Source organism: Mustela nivalis, assembly GCF_964662115.1.
Source record: "Mustela nivalis genome assembly, contig: HAP1_SCAFFOLD_447, whole genome shotgun sequence".
NCBI lineage: Eukaryota > Metazoa > Chordata > Mammalia > Carnivora > Mustelidae > Mustela > Mustela nivalis.
In genome coordinates, this window is record NW_028136208.1 from 110,507 (window position 1) to 120,552 (window position 10,046).

Genomic DNA, 10,046 nt, shown 5'->3' on the forward strand with positions numbered 1-10,046 from the left:
GTTGTATCATGATATATGCCAACAACAGTTTAGATTTTTTGTTGCTTCTCAATCTAGCTCAGACCAAGTACAATTAGCCTTTATAATTTTAGCCATTCTAATAGATATGTAAGCATGTCTCATTATGATTTTAATTTGTATTTCTTTAATGTCTAAATGTTGAGAAATTTGTCATGTGCCTATAAGCCATCCATATACTTTTGGTGACATGTCTCTTCCATTATTTCCTTCACATGTAAAATTGGATACTCTGTTTGGTTATTAGTAAGGTTTCTTTATTTTTATTCATATTTAAATAATCAGAGTAGATGTCCATTATCAGATATGTAATTTGGAAATCGCTTGTCCATCTTTACAGTTTCTCAATGGAGCTTTGATAGCTGTGTCTTTCAAGAAATATGCTACTTCTTTCCTGGTACACGGAGGTATGACTAGAACATTATCAATGTTGACTTTTGCAAAGAAAATCATGGCTTAAGATATATGTAGTCTGCAGTTGTTGGGAGTGTTCACCATCCTTGCCTCTAACTCATCTCTCACTGCCCACACATTCAGATATAGGGGAATATTGATTGACAAAATATTAATTGCCAAATAACACTAGTTAGAGAATAAGAAAAATGCAGGCACCTGATTATATAATATTACATAAATAAAATGTGTTTTTATAAGTGCTATTGGAAGTAAATTCCTCAATACTTTAATCACACAGAATGATGGAATCCTAGATTTATTTTTCTTGTATTTACTAAGAAAATGATCATGCCTCAAGTATATTAAAATGGAATAGGGAAAATTAAAAATTGTTTTAAGATGATTTGCGTGTGTTGTGCGTATGTGAGAGAGAAAGTGAGAGAGAAAGATAAAGAAAAAGAGAAAGGGAAAGACAGAGAGGTGGCTGCAGTGAATTGATGAGTTGGAGGATAGATTTTAAAGTTTTGTCTTTTGCTTTCTACATTTCTTTTTCCTTAGGTACAAGAGAACAATCAGTAATATCTCAGAAGCCTGCTGGTAACATCAGCAGAAAGAATTAGAGGTTCCCAGAAAATTAAGATGACATATAGTTTTCCTGACATAAGAAAATCATTTTTTGTCCCCAGCTATTTTCAATGATCTATACCCCACCTGTGTACTTGCCCAAGCACACTTCTTCCTAAACTTCCTGGGAGGTTCTTAAAAAGAAATGCAAAAACCTTACTCCTTAAGGATTTTGAGGGAACAAGGCAATGGGAAAACTAACAGTCACCACCAGACCAGGAAATAGCCTAAGCTATTGAGACAATAAATCAGTGGTAAAACTCCTAGTGCTATTTCAAAAGCAATCAAGGCCTTGCATTCCTTGTCCCAGAAAATGAGCCCAAGACCCCATCTAGTTTCTATCTGCTCTTGAAGCCTGCAGAGTCCCTTTCCCTTGTCCAACAGTTACCTCTGCTTTATTCTAACGTTGAAGTTTCTGCCCTCGGTGGAATACAAGCTTCATTCAGGTGAACATGCAATACATATTGCACAAATACATATGTGGATGTGCATGCATCCACAACCTTATGACCAACCATACACGGAATAATAAAACTCTCCCTTCTGAGTATTCATCTTAAATACTAAATAAAAATCTCTCTCCTGTTCAAACAGTCAAGGCTTTGGAACTTATTCCCTGTGATCTCCTTGTATGTTGTAAACAAAGATTCCTTTGTTTGACAACTCCACCTGTTTCTGTGATTCACCAAAGACTGACCTCAGTTAGTTCAGTTGCTGTAATGGCTTTCACTACTCTGATTCTACCTCTGCAAGTCTCCAAATTTAACTATTTTTTCTCCCAATTCTGCATGTTCTTGGCTTTAAACTGCAACTCTGAAGAGAAGATTTGCTTGTTTAAAAAAAAAAAATCAAGAAAAGGTAGTAGTAGTTAACATTGTTACTTTGAACTTCCTGCCCTAAGGGGCTCTCCTGTTCTTTCTCTTTGACTTCCTGGACTAAAACGACAGAAATTTGGCAATACATCACTCCCCAATCCAGATTACTGCCAGAACAGTTTATACTCTTAGAAAAATATTAGTTTAAAAGATCACATAATTAAATACTTAAGCATGTAGTGTAATATAGTGGTTTACAAGAAATATATTTTGGTCATCTGAATATTTGGTTTTCAACCATGGCTACTGACTCACAGCTCCTAAAACTCTTGGGATTTCCTGTGATAAGGGTGAGAGAGGTGTGTTTTGTTCTGTTAATGAAGTGACCTTCAGACCTCACTCAAGGCAAGGGCTGTTTGCCTGAAGGACCAACCACTTGGTGAAAGCCTTCACAACTTTTTGCCTCCCCTTCCTCCCAATACAGGATTATCTGGGGAGGGAAGAGGATCTGGAGATTAGATCAGCAAATGACAATGATTTAGTCAGTCATGACTATGTCATGAAGCCTCCACAGAAAAGCTGAAAGGACTGGGTTCAGAAAGCTTTTAGTTTGTGAAATGTATGAAAAGGCAGGAAGAGTGGCAGTCTTACAGAAGGTAATAGAAGCTCTGTGCCCATTCTCCATACCTTGCCCTGTGCACTTCTTTATCTATCTATTGATTTAAATCTTCTATTATATCTTTTAATAAGCTGGCAAACATAAAGTAAGTATTTTTCTGAGTTTTGTGAGTCCCTGTAGCAAATTAAAAGAACGTAAGAAGTAGGCCACTGGGACCTCCAACCTGTAGTTGCTCAGTCACAAGCACAGGTAATAACCTGGGGCCTACAGTGAGACTGGCATCTGAGGTGGGGTTGGAGATAGTCTTGGAGGACTGATCCATTAACTGATGAAATCTTACACTATGTTCAGGTAGATAGTGTCAGAATTTAGTTGAATTCTTGGAGATCCTGCTGTTGTCTGAAAATTATTTGGCATTGTTGGTATGATGTCCTAAAACCCAAAAAGATATAGCTACCTCAAAATAAGAATACGGTTGACAGCTTATATATAATAAGTGAGTATTTCAGGGATTTAAAATATACCCAATAAATAATGTAAGGAAATAAGGAAAGATTTTGAAATAAAAACAAGAATAAGAACCTAGTGGTACTAATAGATTAAATATATGTAATCTAGTTGAATTAAGAATACAATGGATAGAATACGTAATGGATTCAATAGAGATAAGAAGTCACTTAAGGATATAGTCATCTGGATACCAGCAAAGCATTAAAATTATCAATATAAAAGAGGTGTAAGATGTAGGTGATGTGTGTGGAACAAAAGCTAGAGAAGAAATTAGATTTCCTTACTACTCATAGCCTGTTGACAAGTCCTTGAAGCTCCTCTGGGGACTCAGCTGCTTCCATGTGGACACATCCACTCAGGGCAAAAAGCATTCTTAGTCCACCCCCCAGGATACTGAAAATCTACTTTCACATGTAAAAATTACTTTGGAAACTTCTTTATCTCTACTCCCCACCCCTGCCCTCAAGATATACATTGGCAATCATCTCCCAAGCATATACCCACTGATACACATCAGAAGAGTCTCTTCCCTGAGTTTTTACTAAATAGTAATAAATGACCTTTCCCTAACAATAGCTAGCCCCCTCAAGGTCCTGGAAACCTTGTTTATAAAATACCTTGGAGGCTTGTGCTATCCCTAACCTCCTCCCAAATTGAAAGTATATAATCAGCCACTCTTCATGACCCTCTCTCTCTACTCCAAATAAATAAATAAATATTTTTAAATAAAATAAAATAAATGACTTTTTTTAAATGAAAGAAGAAAAAGGAAAGAAATATTTGAATATTAATGTACATCTATTTCTCAAGCATAAAATAGTCAAGACACTGGATTAAAACTTACATACAAGAAAAGAAAGAAAATATTCATAACTAGAGTTGACTCTATGAATCCCAAACTAGGGCATACATACCAAAGACACACAAAAAAAATCACAAGTGTTAGAGAGAAAAAAAATAATTCATTAATAAAGAAACAAGAATCAGACTGACAGAAATTTTTTAAATAACATCAGATATAAAAAAAAATGAAGTAATAGCTTTATTATCTTGAAAAAAAATCACAAATGGAAACATTTAGATCCTTATAAAATGTCATTGGCATAGGAAGGCATAATAAAAAAAATATTTTCAGGAATACAGATCACAGATAATTTGCCTTAATTTGTGTAGGCAGCACTTAAATACTAATATTATTTTAACAGTTAAAATATACTCTATGATCTTTGAGGTTGGGGAAAAGAGGATGACCAAGTCATCTTGAAATAATTCAGTTTTATGAAAAAAGTAAAAAGATCAAAAAAAAGACTTGTAGAAAAGAGAGATAAAACATATGCATAATAAAAATAAATAAATAAATAAACAGCTGGAGTGCCTGGGTGACTTAGTCGGTTCAAGTGTCTGCCTTCAGCTCAGGTGATGATCCCAGGGTCCTGGTATTGAGCCCTGCATCAGGCTCCCTGCTCAGTGGAGAGTCTGCTTCTCCCTCCCATTGAGAAAAAAAATTTGACTTATTTATTTGAGAGAGATAATCTTTAAATTTTACTTATTTATTTGAGAGAGAGTGAGAAAAGAAAAACATGCACACAGCAGAGGGAATAACAGAGGGAGAGGGAGAAGCACGCCACTGAGCAGGGAACCCCCTGCGGGGCTCTATCCCAGGACCCGGGTATTATGACCTGAGCTATAGGTAGACACTTAACTCAGGTACCCCAATAAATACAATCTTTTAAAAAAAATAAATAATAATAAAAATAAATAATATTTCAGATAGTATGATTTTTTTAATGTGAGACTTGGTATAAAAACAGGATGACATACTTGTCTAATTATAGCAAAGACTTTGATAAGTTTAGATGCAGTCGTACATAAAAAATTTAACTTCTTTCATTAACTGATAATTTAATTAGATTAAATTAAGAGACATCAAAATTTAGAGAATCTAATAGTCCTGATCTATTAATAAATGTAGCCATCCTGACCCCAAAACAAGAGTCTTCAGTAAGTATATAAGCATAAGTTGAACATTTTCACAAACAGGCCATTATTTAGGCCAGAAGTATATGCCAATAAATTCCTAGAGTTAAATATCAGGCTATATTTTCCAAGAATAAGGCAATAAAATTAGAAAACAATGACCAAAATATTAAATTCATATAATTGGAAGTTAACTTCATACCTAAAAAGAAATAATACAGCTAATTCAGAAATTTTTAGAATTACAGTACTTTGGTAATATCAACTCTCAAAATGAGTAACGGACAGGTGGGGCTAGCAAGAGACTCGTGGGAGGATTAAATCATGGGCCCCTGTATCTCAGGTGCAGTAGAAGCAGTGGATTTGGAATTTCAGTTTTTCCACAACGTTCCACCACAAGCTGGTTAGAACTGTGCAAAAGCAGGAAGGGAAGCCCCAGTAAAGTGGACTGGGGATGCCAGAAGGGGAGGCTGGAAGGGGGCGCCTGGTGCTCAGTGCCCATTACAGACCCCACATTGCAATCCCCCACAGGAGAGACTCACCAATTTTAGGCCCCACAGGGGAAGCTGGAGGTTCATCTCCTGACTTTTTGTAGGATCTTTGCAGCTCAGCTGGTGAGAATTCTCCATGACCCTGCCTTTCTCCAAGGGACTTTTCTTCAAGCACCCTTCCCAACTTCTTCCTCCTCCATGAAATAATGTTCCTCTCCTTTGTTTCTCGCACTTGCCTGTGTTGGGACCTTAGCTTGCTCAGCCCAGACTGCCATTCTCTGCTCTTCCCAATTAAACCCATGCTGCTGGTCAAATAACTGGCAGATTGAGTTTAAGGCCAATTGAACTAATAAATTCAAGAACTTGCAAGGAACAAAATCAATATGCACAAATTAGTGGCACTCCTAGGTGCTCCGAAGGAACCATCAGAAAGAGACTGCGGAGAATGATCTCATTTACACCTGCATCCAAGACAGCAAGATACCTGGGAGGCCCCTGAACCAAGAAGGTGACAGACCTGTCCTCTGACAGCCCTGCAACAATGACGACAGACAGGGAGGGGTACACACAGAGATGGGGAGGCACTGTGCTCAGGGAAGAACCCACACTGGGAAAATACCTACTCTCCCCAAAACCGTCTACAGAGTCCTCACTCTGGCTCCCGAATTTCCGGACTCGGTGCAAGCCTGGAGTGGGTGTGGACACGGGAAGGACCCCGCAGGGCTGAGGTGGGGAGAGCACAAGCACCGAAGCAGGGGGACGCTCCCTGACTGCAGACCATCTGAGGAGCCCAAGGAACCTAATCCGTGAGCACACAAACACCGATGAGGACCTAGGAGCACCCGAGCCCAGAAAGGGGGGACCCCACAGCCCCGCGAACAGCACAGCAGGAGGCCACGTCTCCTCACACAAAACGACGGAAGCCCCAGTGTCTACACAGGGCGCCCTTCCTCTGTGGGGTCCTGAGACCACGAACCCCTTGACAGTCCACTCAGGCGGCTTCTCATCAGCTCCTCCAGCATCTGGTCCTTAGGAGGTTGGACTGCTGCCAGTGTGGGCGCGTCCTCCACAACGGGTCCGGTCAGTGTGGATGCAGAGCCACACCCTCCTCAGCTTGTCCTGTCAGGGTGGGAGGCGCCCCACATTCTCCAGAAGTCTCCACAGTGGGTCCTGAAGAGGCAGGGCTCTGGTCCCAGCTGTGGCTGTGCAGCCTTGGCTCAGGGCGGAGCTGGGGTCTGGCGCCCTCTTCAGGCGGTGCAAGGCAGTGCAGGACTGTGGGAGCTCACCCTTCAGTGGAAGGTCCTGCTCCCTCCTGGGGTCCAGCTGATGCCATTTCATTCCGGAAATTCAAGCTGCATGGAGCCCAATACCCCCCAACTTCCCCCCAAATAGCTAAGGAACAATGAATTGGAAACAATGTGGAATTACAACAGTCCTTGACCCAAACAGTGTCACTGAACATGGCCCTGATGCAGACCCACACTCTGACCTCAACTTGGTCTCAAGCCTGGACCCTACCCTAATCCAAGACCCTAACCCTAGCCCCCAACCCAAACAATGTTCACAAGAATCAAAAGGTAGAAACTGCAAATATCCATCAATGGCAAGTGCCTAAGCAAAGTGTGGTGAAGCATTTGAATTTGGGTACAGGTTCAGGTTTTAGTCAGAGTTCTAGATCAGGCTTTGGGTTTAGTGTTAGGGTGAGGGTTTAGAGTGAAGGACAAGGGAACAGAGTTATAGTTTAGGGCTTTAAGTTTATGATTTAGGCTTTAAGACTCAGGGCTTATGGGATAAAGTTCAAGGTCAAATTTGGGGTTTGACTTCATGCTGAGATTTGGGTTCAGGTTTCATGACTTGGAGGTCTGGTTTAGGGTTTGGGTTCGTGGTTCAGGGCTTGGATCCAGGGCTCAGGTACAGGCTTTGGGTTCCATTCCAGGTTTGGGATTCAGGGTTCTAGTTTGGGCTTTAAGGTCAGCTTAGGTTTCAGCGTTGGTAGGGTTTAAGGTTAGGTTTAGGGATGACACATTTTCTTCAGTTGTCATCATGGACAAAATAATTCTATCTGAAGTTTCTAAGTCAGAAATGTATTTCTTCTGGGGGCGCCTGGGTGGCTCCGTGTTTTAAGCCTCTGCCTTGGGCTCAGGTCATGATCTCAGGGTCCTGGGATCGAGCCCTTCATCAGGCTCTCTGCTTGACGGGGAGCCTGCTTCCCCATCTTTCTCTCTGCCTGCCTCTCTGCCTACTTGTGATCTCTGTCTGTCAAATAAATAGAATTAGTAAAAGCTATTATATGATCTTTTACAAACCATTTCCTATCTTTGCATTCTCATGTGCCAAGAGAGACAGGGGTTATTTAAAACCCTGAAGAGAAAGCTCTCTCTTTTAAATTGCCTGTAACCTTCGTGTAATAGATTTATGATTGATAATAGATTTAGTTAAAATATAACTATTTAAAATATTTACTCTCAGTAAACGATTTCAACCTATGCTCATTTAAGTAACTTGGTGCATAATCCCTTTTCTATTAAACCATAGTGCAAGGACCAATGCCGCGTTTCTGAGAGAACCCCAAGCTATTTTTCTAGAATGGCTGTATGCTATATATGGCGTCCTGTTTTCACTCCCTTTGTGGAGCACCTACCCTGGAGGTCATGTAATAACCAATGACCAAAAAAACAAACAAGAAACCCAAACATCCAGGTCGAAGTGCCATCCCTGCCTGGAGTGGAGGAGACTGCTCAGACAGATCCCAGGCAGGCATCTCAGCCCAGGCCTGTGCTGGGGAAGCTGGTTCCTGGCTTTGGGCGCAATCTGGAAGCCAGCAAACTGACCCAAGAGTGCAGCTGGCGTTTAGGACTGATGATCTTTTCGCAGCCAGGCTGCGCGTGGACACCCGCTCAGGGAGCCAGGCTAGGAGGCTGCCCAGGGCAGGCGCTGGCAATGCAGCAGCATGCCAGGGCTTAGCCCCGCACCCCAGCATGGGCTCCGGCCTCAGAAGTGAGGGGGCGGGGCCAGCGCAGAGAAGGGTCTTTGCTAATTTCCAAAGCTGGAAGTGAGCTCTCAGAGGACTCAGGAGGGAGGGGGGCGGGGGCGGCCGGGAGAGGGGCTTTGCTAAATGCCCAGGCGGGAAGGAGGGGCGCGCAGCGCCAGTGTGCTGTGCTGCAGCCCATTTGGGACTGCAGGACCCACCATACTCGCTGCCCCTGCACTCCCATGCTCCAGCCTAGCCCCTGAGGCCGCGGCGTCCTGTTCCCGTTCCCGCCGCCTGCTGCCCCTCCCCGCCCCATGGCTTCTCTGGAGGACCCTCTGCTCACAGGTAAAGTGACACCACGACACGCCCTCACCTGAAGCAGAAAACGCAGTCCAGGAGCTGGGCGCAGCCTCCCGCCAACCCCAGGGCACCAGGACCACCCCAGACGCTGCGCCACACCCTGTCCGCAGGGGGTCAGGCCGGGACAGCGCCACAGGAGGTACCCCCCCCTGCCAGCGGGCAGGCTAGCCCCCATAGTTCTGCACCCCCACGCGCTTTTCAGAGCCTCCTGCCATTCCCAGGGCACCCAGAACCCAAAGAGTGAGGCCTTGGGTGTTCTCTAGTGACAGATTCAAGGCAATTTTTCGACTTTGGGACTCAGAGTTAACATAGTTTTCATTTGTGATTATTATTTTTGTGTGGGGGCCGTCGCTTTTCTTTTGACCTAGGCTTGTTTTCACTCCCGGTTCTGAAGAAGCCCCTAAATCCTAACCCTTTGAGGACTCCGAAAGCTCTCAGAGCAGCAGTGCTGGGGGACAGTGTGGACACATGGTTTGGTTTCTCCTCTGGCCTGCTTCTGTGGCAGCCCCGCTCTGTCCTCCTCAGACTTCAGAGCAATATCTGAACAAGTGGAGAAGCAACCAGGGGGTCAGGAAGGTGGCCACCGAAGAGTGACTTCTCTGGAGGGTGGCTGAGCTAGCAAGTGAGCATGTTAGTCCAGCTCTGCCTGCATTCAGTATGGAGCTGAACAGGGGCCAGGGAAGGGGAGGAGGAGCAGAGAGCAGGGACAAAGGGACCAAAGAGGAGATTCAGATGAAGGGAAGTAATGGGGAGGAAAGTGAAGAAACTCTAGAAGACAGGTATGTAGAAAGGAAAAGGGATGAAGTGGGCATTGGGAAAGGGCACCACCAGGGAAGGAGAGAGGGGAAGAAAAGAGGGAGGAAAGAGGAAAGGGGAAAGGGAGAAGGGAGGAGTCAGCATGCCAGGGCTCCCCCTGCATCTGAAGAAGAGGTGGCTGGTCCAGCTTGTCAAACAGGGTGCTCACTCTTTGGCCCCAGTTTCTGCTCCCAGTGCTACTGGGCTTTGCAAGGAAGGCCGGCTGTCCCTTGGGACCTACTGGAGCCCACTGGAGCCCACAGGAGGGTGGGAGAGGTAAGATGCCACCAGGTCCTGTCCTGAGCTGCTCCCAGCCACCAGCCTCACCACATGGTGCAAGAGGGACCCCAGAACAAAGGACGGACACAGGCCAGCATGTCTGCTGGTGGCCCTGGGCACTTAGCTCATCGCAGTGAACCACACGGCCTCCTCAACCCACGCTTTCAAAGCCTCCTTCTTCGCTTCTGGCT